Source organism: Polypterus senegalus, chromosome 12, assembly GCF_016835505.1.
Source record: "Polypterus senegalus isolate Bchr_013 chromosome 12, ASM1683550v1, whole genome shotgun sequence".
Classification (NCBI taxonomy): Eukaryota; Metazoa; Chordata; class Cladistia; order Polypteriformes; family Polypteridae; genus Polypterus; species Polypterus senegalus.
This window is the reverse complement of record NC_053165.1, coordinates 59,011,612-59,021,804: the sequence shown is the minus strand read 5'-3', so window position 1 is coordinate 59,021,804 and position 10,193 is coordinate 59,011,612.

Genomic DNA, 10,193 nt, shown 5'->3' with positions numbered 1-10,193 from the left:
ACATTTAATTACTAACACCACAAATTCACTACGATCCGTTTGTCTCACTTGATACCAAAATTCAAAACTGCCCTTTTGTCCTCTTTCTTTATCAATTACTGCCCAATCAGAAGTGCCAGCAAACACGAAGTGGGCTCACCCTCCCCATGACTGAGCATCGATTATTAAAATCCGGATTCATTCAGCTTGGCCCCCTGATGACAAAGGGTGCCGTCCTATCCGATCAAATTGTTATTGCCAGCATGGCTAAAATAATGAATGCGCTTGTAAATTTGTTTGTGTGGGATGACAAATGTTTGGGTGACACAAGAGTTGGGACAGTCTATCAATCACAAGGTACCGCTGAGCTGCTGGATTGCTCTGTCACGAGAGGGGCTGTCAGTGGAGACAAATGACATTGTATTTAGGGAAACGGAATGTCAACAGACGTAACGGGGGATGTACCGACGCCCCCCCCACTCCTCCCTAAGGGACAAGGGGAGATGAATCCTGTCAGTAGATTTTTAAAAGCACAGGGACTGGAAAAAATGGGCCAACTTCCAGATCCCAGTCTGCACTCATTATACTGTATACTCAACCCTACCTGCTTCCATCTTGTCATCTGGGATGTGGAGGATTTAGCATTAAGCTTTGAAAAGCAAGACTATAAAAGCCATATTGTGTAAGTATTCTAGAAGCACATGTATGTTCTAAACTGGCAACAGACTCACCCTTTGAATATTTAACGTTACAGCAAAACATGGAATATCACTTCAAATGTCAAACTTAAAACAACAAGACCAGTTTTTCACAGAAAGCAATTTATTTGCACATTTTCTGTACCAGATTACTTGAATGCAGGGCAGCAGACATTAAACTGGAAAACTGTCTGGGTGGGATGCCAGGGTGCACGCAAATGCATTTGTTTGAATGACATGGAGAGCATCCACAGTGTGGATTGAAGTGTAGCAAGTCTGAAATACGTACACTATTGTATCTTGTCCACTTTATTATAGCAGCTACGAGTATTGTTATCGTTTTTTTTTGAGATTGCACCCAGTTACTTGTTATATGATGCCTTCTACTTCAGTGCTTATCTTAACAATCAGACGTTAGGGTTATAGATACACAAAGTGTTTCGGGACCCGAGACATGGTTTGGTGTTTTCAGCATGACTGGGACAGACGGCACCCATGTAAAGACTGGGAGTGAGGACTTGCATGGATATGTTGGCGCAGTCTAAGTGTCAGCATAGTGGGGGGCTATTACTGTATTAACAGAAGAGAGGCTCCCCAGTGTGCTAGACGGCAGCGGAGAAGCCTGCCATGTTGTATGTGGCACCCTTTTACCTAAATTACTGGGCAGGTGACCTGGATGTTACCTGGCCCTCTAAAGGAGGCCTGTGGTTCAGAATTGCTGGGCCATTTGGGGCACTAGAGGGACTGTTAGGAGAACGGAAATCAAAGAACAATCCTGTCCTGAAAGGTGAGAGTCAACTTGTACTTTAATCAGTAAGTGAGGCAGATTAAGTCAGGACAATACGGAAAGAAAAGTTGAAATACAGTAAAACTTGATACAGTGCAAGCATCAAAACTAAAAAAAACATTATTTTAATGTTGAGGCTGAAAAAAATTCTTGAAAAAGATTTGTCTTTGAAGCTTATTTGCTCTTTCCAATGTCATTACTTTGCAACAAAGAACAATTGGTGTGAACTTGCTGCAGTCTTGTATAAGATGCCTGAATATACAGTATGGATGGCACACACAGCCACATTCCCCTATGTGGCCACACATCTCGACAACATTCCAGTTGGTTACACAGACGTGGGAAAACAATAAAAATGTAATAAAAATACACTTCAAACAAGCAGATAAACCCTGACAGACTTCACGGGTGCAGCAGCCAAGTCCTGACCCTAGAGTAGGGTATTCAACTAACATCTAAAGAGGTCCAATTAGAGAACATTTCTTGAAGCAATGGCCCAGAAGATCATGCTGTCTAACTATTTAGTATCATATATATTTAAGTAGCCTAGTAGTTGTATCAGAATCTGCATGTAATCAATACCAGACTTTCAGATCAAATGAGTTCCGTACAATTCAAAACCTTTTTGACAATATTCAGAACTGAACATGTACTGTACGTATGACTGCAGATATGTATAATGTTCCGTCACTGTATATAATGTTCTTAAATTTACTAAGTAAAAGTAGGGCTACATTTCAAAATAAGACAAAATAAATAAAATGTGAAAATTGTGCATGTTTAAATTAAGTGCTTAACTTCAGAAAAATAAAATAAGCTTGAATTTCCCCTTTTTCTGTTTCGCATCTTGACTCAACAGTCTCAGATAATAAATCTCAACACATCTTAACAATGAAACAGTTTTAAATGCTCACTTTCCTCCCCTCTTATATTCATCAGCCCGCTTTTTTGCTCACTGAGAGAATTGAGCTCTAGCTTGTCCTGCCAGGACTTTAAACCTGGGCTTGAATGGAGTCCGAGCCATTCTCATAGACATGTGGAGATGTTCATTGGTGAGCCTGGAACAATACTTCGCTTTGATTATGTTCATTGTGGAGAAAGCTGCCTCGCAGTTGTGTGTGGAGCCAAACCTGGTCAAGACGTACAAGGCTACTTTCCTCATACCTGCGCATGCAATTGGTCTGCGCATTTCCTCATCCACTAAAACATGACCGTAAAGACTACGAAAGCTGTGCCGGCTAAAATAGAAGTGCCCCGTCAGGTTTTAAATCATAACCTTCTGTTTTGGCTGCAAGTGTGGGTCCGGACCTGGACTGCGGTCCGCCTGGTAGTGACCTCGGCCCTAGAGGTGTTTATTTTCTGGGAAGGCTCCAGTAGTTGTTCTTGTGTTCAGGGTGGAGAAGCCTTGAGCCAAAGATAGGCAGAGGGTGGATGAGGGTTCATCTGGCAGGAGGGTGTGAGGGACGCCAGGGTTAGAAGGCAGACGATCTGAAGGCTTGTTAAGCAGGTAAGTTGGGTAGGCACCCTGCCAGACAGGACACTAGTGCTTACTTAGGTCATTTCACTCATCGTTTAACTGCTTACATGAACACAGTAAATCACCTTCGTATTGTATTTATGACTTCACTGGCTTTTCTTCTGTGTTTGAACCCTTGATAGGCACAGGCATTTAGTGTTACAATTAACTGGTTTTGAGAATGAATGAGTGGATAGACAAAATGATTGTGTTTTATAGCAGTCTTATATTAAAGCATTGTCACAAAGCAACCTGCACAAGTCTTTGTTGTTTAGTGTCTTTTACTGCGACATTAAAATATTAAAAACACAACATGCCTCTTCTTAAATAATAATTTTTGAATTGGACCCCAGCCATGGCAGACAATCCAGTACATTACTTGATCTGCATTTCCTACAGAGATCATAATGGGAATAAAGTCACAAAGGTTTTAATTTTAACACATTTGAGAGAGGCTATTAATTTGCTCTGTATAAAAATAAATCAAAAATAATTTCTACTCATCAGCCTGCATAGAAAGACATTATAATTCACATTTACCTCATCAATTGATGGTTATTTTATATAAATTCTTTTACACCGAGTACGTTCTGGAACAGTCCTAGAAGTCAAGACATGCAGTTTAGGGAAGTTGGTGTCTCTAAAATAGCCTTTTATGAGCGAATGAGCGTGCAGTGGTTTTGATTGGCTTACAGCTTTGTAGTCACTGCATATTGTTTCACAGTTTTGATGTTTTCACTGTTATTCTAAAATGTAAAAGATTATAAAAATACAGCTAAACCCTTCTGTGAGAGAGTGTGTCCAGACATTTGACTGGTTCCGTATGTTAAGGTTGGACTGCGGATGTACAGTCATTGATCAAAAGATAGGCCACAGGGGCAAAATAGGAGAGAGTGGCACAAAGTGTGCATGTGCCATGGTCAAAAAACTAGAATGTCAAATGAACCCAAGTAACCAAGTCAGAACTGCTAGTTTAAATAACACAGAAAGTCCTGACTCCCTTTCTGGATTTTGGACCATCCAAGTATGTCAAGATACTTGGACACTGCTAATGGCACTCAGCCATCTTAAAGGGGTAATGGCCTGTGATGTCACACCATGATGACTACCAGTCATGTGGTAGCAGTGGTTCAGGTAACTGTAAATAATGTGGCTGTGACCATCAAGAAAATACATAAAATGGTGGCATTCATGTAATGCTAATAAACTGATAAAAAAAACACCATAACCTTAAAATTACAAGGAACTATAAAATATGTGCATGAAATACTTTAAAAAACCCAACATCATGACAACGTGTACTGTTGCCACTTCATTTCTGGATTCAAGTCTTGTGCCCAGACATCATCTGTGTGGAGCGTCACATTCTTCCTGTGACTGTGTGGCTTTGTTCCTCCAGATTCCCAAAGATGTACTTCTTAGGTTAGCTGGCAAATTTAAATTAGCCTGAGTGGATTTGTGTTTATGCTGACCCTGCACTGCTGCCGCTCCATCAATGGATAGTTCTCACCTTGTGCACAGTGCTGCTGGGATGACACTGCAGCCTAATGTTTTTAAAAACAGAAGAACGGAGGGAAGATGAAGGTGTTATGTAAAGGAAACCTGATCATGGAGAAAGTGTGTGTGAGGCTTCCACAAAAAAGCATAAAGCACATGAGAACCTTTACTAACCAGCTCAGAGGAGACTCACCAGCTTACTTAAAACTACCTCTAGGAGGCTTCAACCTGACTAGGGCCAAAATGTGATAACTGGATTCAAATTCAAAAATAACCTTAAATGTTCCCACATTCCTCACAAGAAGGAGAAATGCGTCAAGCTTTGGCTTGTGACAAAAGTCAATGATAGTTCTTTATATATTAAAAATATTTATTTATAAATGAAGCCCATAAAAAGCAAATAAAAGAGTTGCCTAAAAATACCCTAAAGCATACGAGTCCCAATTCACATTTCAGAAGCTAATGAATAGAGCAAAAAGATTAAAAAAACGCAAAATCGAAATGCAAAAACATTACCTTAATTCCTTTGGCCAACGTCGATGAACAACTGCTCAGATTGCTGTTTCTCTGGCTTTAATAGCCAATGGGAGAGCTCAGCAGTGGTGACATCAGGGTGGCCCCACCTCCTAAGGAACCATCTACAACGAACAAGAACCACAGGCAAACATAATATACAGAAATAACATAAAAGTATGGAAAATAAATCTAATTTAACAAAGACAGCAATAAATCATGAAATACACGCAAAGGTTGTAATACAACAAAAGGTGTCAAATATATGTAGATTGCTTGTTCAGAATTAAATATTAATCATTCCATGACAAAAAGATACGATCAAGAATGGCAGGTTAAGATGAATTAGAGAAATAGTGGGCCTACACCAGAGGTCTTTACGGAGAGGAAGGGCCACAGCTCCCTGATAAATGAGGCATAACTCCAATCTCAGAGTAATTAAGGCAAGAGATGGTGAGAGACATTGGGCTGCAGTGGGCGGTAACGTAACACTAGATATGAGAATCCGCATCAGCATGAGGCTACCTATGGACACCTCCCAGGTTGGTAACAGAAGCCAGCAATCATAGACGGTGTTGTCAGAAGGTCATTGTTATGGAGTCACTCATCTAGCTCCCACAAGAGCAGTTTGGTTTTGGGCATTTTCAGATGCTGAAGTCCTGATTTCACAGGAGCAGCCAATAATATTCTTGATTGTCAGGGTGTACTGTCTTGCAGAGACAGGTGGAATACAAAAGCACAAGATCAAGATGTTGTATCAAGAATCCTAGAGGAATCTTTGAAATCATGGAAAGAAGTAAAGAAGTGCAAAAGTTGTTGGGGAACACCGTAGCAGAAAGCCTGTAAGGAATTTGATTCCTAACTGAGATATTGATGGCAAGAGCAGCTTCCAGAAACACCAGTAGTATCCTACTAGAACGCCCAAATCCTGCTAGTCCATCCTAGACAAGCTGCAACCACTCCAGCAAAGCACAGTCAGGGCTCTTTCAAGATGAACCTTGTTCTTTACACGTCCTTACCCAAAGTGTCACTTGAGATTGTTTGCTTAAAGTGCTTCTTTAGATCACTTGAGGTGGTATTTTTATTACAAGGTCGTGGTTAGGTAGAGCCTGTTCTGACATTATCAGGTATGTGTAAGTCAGAAACCAGCAGAAGATGAGCTGCAATGCCAGTGCATCACCGGGTGTGCTAATGCTTACATTACACCTGCACTAAATTTATAGTCATCAGTTAATCTTACAAGCAGGTTTTTAATGACAGTAATTGAACAATCTCATTATTAGCTATAACACATATGACACAGTTTAAGTAATAGCAAGATGAGGTGATGAGGGGCTGTGTTGATAAAACTGAATTAAACTCTCCCATCAGTAGAGATAATCTGTTTACCGTGATGCCACTGAGTAAGTAAGAGCTGCTTCTACTTGCGTGATCCAATTCTGAACCACGTGTGTACTCATCAGCCATCTCACTACTCAGATAAGCATTAAAGTACCTTTCATCCACTCTAAAGTGATTCCTTTAGTTAGTGTTGTCTGGCATCATTTTTTTGACAGGGCTGTCTTTCTGCTTTTCATTTTTACAGCTGTCTCCTCTTTAGCCTTTCCCTGCAAAGTTGTACACTGAAACTGTGAAGCCCAGCAATAAAGGTTCCTTGTCTTGTCAATCAGGCCATATACCTCAGATGGAGTGAATAAAAGATACTTTAGGTCCCACATGACTACCAGGAAACCACAGGGGTACGTAAAGACTTCAGCTGGACAGGAAAATACCACTAGGCCAAAGGGGGCCATTCTGTAGCCTGGAGAATGGCGCAGACATTCAAACAAATGACAGCAGTGTCTGAAATTCCAGGTGTAGCAGAATGGCAAAGAACGTCTTTGGTTTGAGTGACTAAGATGGTTGGTTTCAGCAGAACCAGGATGACAAATTAGGAGCATGCCAAGTGACTGAGGTATCCCAGTTACAGAGGTAAAAGTGAGACGTAGCAGAGGCTACAAAGATATCCCCCCTGGCATCAGTGGACTGCTATTGCTCCAATCAAAAAGTGAAAGGGAGAGACAGAGAGAGGGAGCAGACATCTTGAAAGTGGACTCTGGGATCTTAAGACAGCAGGTGGACCGTGATCTGCTTAGGCAGAGCTGTAGCTATGTAAGGCCACCTGCAACTTCAGAATGCATTGTTATGGTGAAGAATATCATCCTGTAAGAATTAAGGACTTAGACTAATTCATTTATAGTACAGGTAGTGTGTGGCAATTTAAAATTAGTTAGATATACAGCTCAATTCAATTATGAAAATGCATAGGTCATTATAATAAATTTAAATTACTGAATAATTAAGATTGTGTAAAATGAATGAAAAATACTGTACACTTGTAGTAATATGTCACATGTACAATAAGACCATTTACAATTAAAAAGAATGCAGTTTTCAACGCGTTCCATTACCAATCGTTAATAATACAATGCACTTACATTTAACATAATTTAAAAGTCATTAATAATTTCATACAACTCGCACTTTTCATTTCACAGTGCTGTGGAGCCTGGAGCCCAATATCTGGTGCACGTTTAGTACAAACCAGTCTGCTGAAGGGCCCAGTCTCGCAGACCAGCCTAAAAGCTATTTACCAATCTGAAACCCATGAGGTCAGGTGGAGAACAGGACCAGTCCATACTGGAGGCATCAAACTGGGATCTGAGCATTTGAGGCAGTAACAGTACATGCTGCCCAACTGCAGTATATCATCTTAAAGTAATTGTATTTGAATTAACGATTAATTGACTTATTAACTAACCAGAAATCTAACAAATAAAAATTAGCGATCATGTAAGTTAACTGTATTTAAAGCATGAGTACTGTAGTTCACCTTTAATGATTTTTATTGTAATTGTATTGTCAGTGGCACAGCAGGCAGGGTTCCCAACCTCATTGCTCATCAACTTTAGTTCAGTGCCCAGATGATGTGCCTTCTGTATAAAGAGACCACCGGTGTCTTCCTTCGTGCGTTTCCTCCAAAGGCAATGCTGTGTGGTGTGGAATGAGCCCCGGACACAGACAGGCAGACATGTTGTAATTCCACCACCACACGTTTATTTACAATATATACAAGTTCAAGTGTACACAAATGCCGCAAGTCCCCAAAGTCCAGGCCTCTCACACTCTGCCTTTCCACTGCTTCAGACTGCTTCCACTCTCACTTCTCCTGCTTTGTCCTCTCATCACCCGACTCCAGCCTCGAATGAAGGGAGGCAGCCCCATTTATCCACACCCGGATGTGCTCCAGGTGCTTGTGGCGGAAGGGCCAGCTGTACTCCCGGAAGCACTCCGGGTGTCCCTGCTTCTCTTTCCCCCAGCACTTCCTGGTGTGGCAGAGGTGCTGTGGTCCAGGGCGCCCCCTGGTGGTGACCACGGGCCCCTACAGGGTTGGGCTTCCAAGCCCTCTACCCGTGGCCCCCAACACAACCAGGGCGGTCACCCCCTCGTGGTCTGGAGGAGGCGTCCCAGCTGGATACCACCCCCAGCCGTCCGCCACAGTGGTTGCTTTAGATTTTGCCAACATTAATGTGGACCTATATGATCTTTTCTGGAGAGTGTTCAATTTACTTGCACCTCTAAATCTGTGTTTTCCGTTGTGGAACTAGAGACAAGGAGACACTAACTCCAAGCTGCTGTGTGATCACTAACATCTTTGTTGTACATCTCAGTCTTTCATTTCCTAGTATTTACACTCATGTTTTCAGTGCACACAGTAGAATTCCTTTTAACCGTTGTCTGATTTTTACATAATTACAAATCCCGTGAATTGACAGTCCATTTTTTTCTTCCTTCCAGCTTAAATCCATGATGGAAATTAAGAAGAAGAGCAACTCTGCATTTCAGAGAAAACACTGGCCAGCATAGTGCTGTATATATGGCTGCTGTATAAGACATACAGTTCACTAATAAGACAGTTGAGTTGCTGAGGCTTGCTTAGTTAGCTAATGTCTAGATTGTCCTGTGTCTCATCTAGACCTTCCTTTAATCACTGTCAGGGTCTCTACTTCAACAAGGACTCTTTGTGTCTCTTAGTTTCTGTCTTGAATGCACTTCATTCATTTCTAATGAAGGGCTTAAATAGAGAATTTCCTGTTTAACTGAGGGAATTCCACCAGATCAGCTCCATTTTGAAGAGTAGGGTACTTAAGGGCATGGTGGCAAAGGTGTTAGTGCTCATGCCTTACTGCTGTTCAGTCGCGAGTTTCAATCCCCAACTTTGTACAGTTTGCATATTCTCTTTGACTCTGCACAGGTCTTTCTTCATGTGTGCCAGTCTTCCTCCCATATCACAAACACATGTGCCCTTAGTCAACTGGCAAGTCTAAATTGGGTCATTGTGAGTGAATATGGGTGTGTGTGTGTGCCATGCAGTGAGCTGACACATCCTGGATGAGCTCCTGCTTTGCACCAAGTGCTTGCCTTAGCCCAAAGGTGGATGAGTGGGTTAAAAAAGTGATGGCTGGATCTCATAAAGGGAAATGTTCAGGGTCACAGGGAGAAAGTACCACAAGTTGGCACTGTGCACCATTTGTATTTTTGACTTCCTGACTTCCCATGCCATAGACTGACCCCAGAGCCATCATCCAAGGGGACACCTGTGAAGCTATTTTAATCTAGTGTATTATAAAGTAGATAAAAGCATATGCAGTAAGTATTTTCGGAAAAATTCAAAAGAAACTAGACAATAAAGCAAATAATCTGCCGCAGTCCCAAGACTTTCTGTGTCTATCTCACTCTCTGTCTCTGTGTTGAATTCAGATGCGTTTTGCGACGCAGGTTTGAAATATTTTGCAGAAACCTGATAAAAGTATGCAAACAGCATTCCCTTGAGAAAAGAGGGTGAAGGCATTAAAATTCAAAAGCACCGAGTCAGAGACAAAAAGTCCGGGTAAGGCAGGATTTGTTTTTAATGACTGCTTTTAGTTTATTTTTTTAAGCAAGAGTGGCTTCAAAAGTGATGCCCAGTAATTAGTACCCAGCTTCTCCTAACAAAAAATAGACATAGTAAATAAAAACAGCTGAGGAGGGCAACTTATTTATAGAGTGCAGCTCTCTTGGGAGCAGCATGGGAACTCTTTGGAGCTGCCTTTGCATCTCCATGATTGATTGAAGGCTTTTTATGGGCACGCAGGAGGCTGTGAACACATCGGGCTCTCTTTTT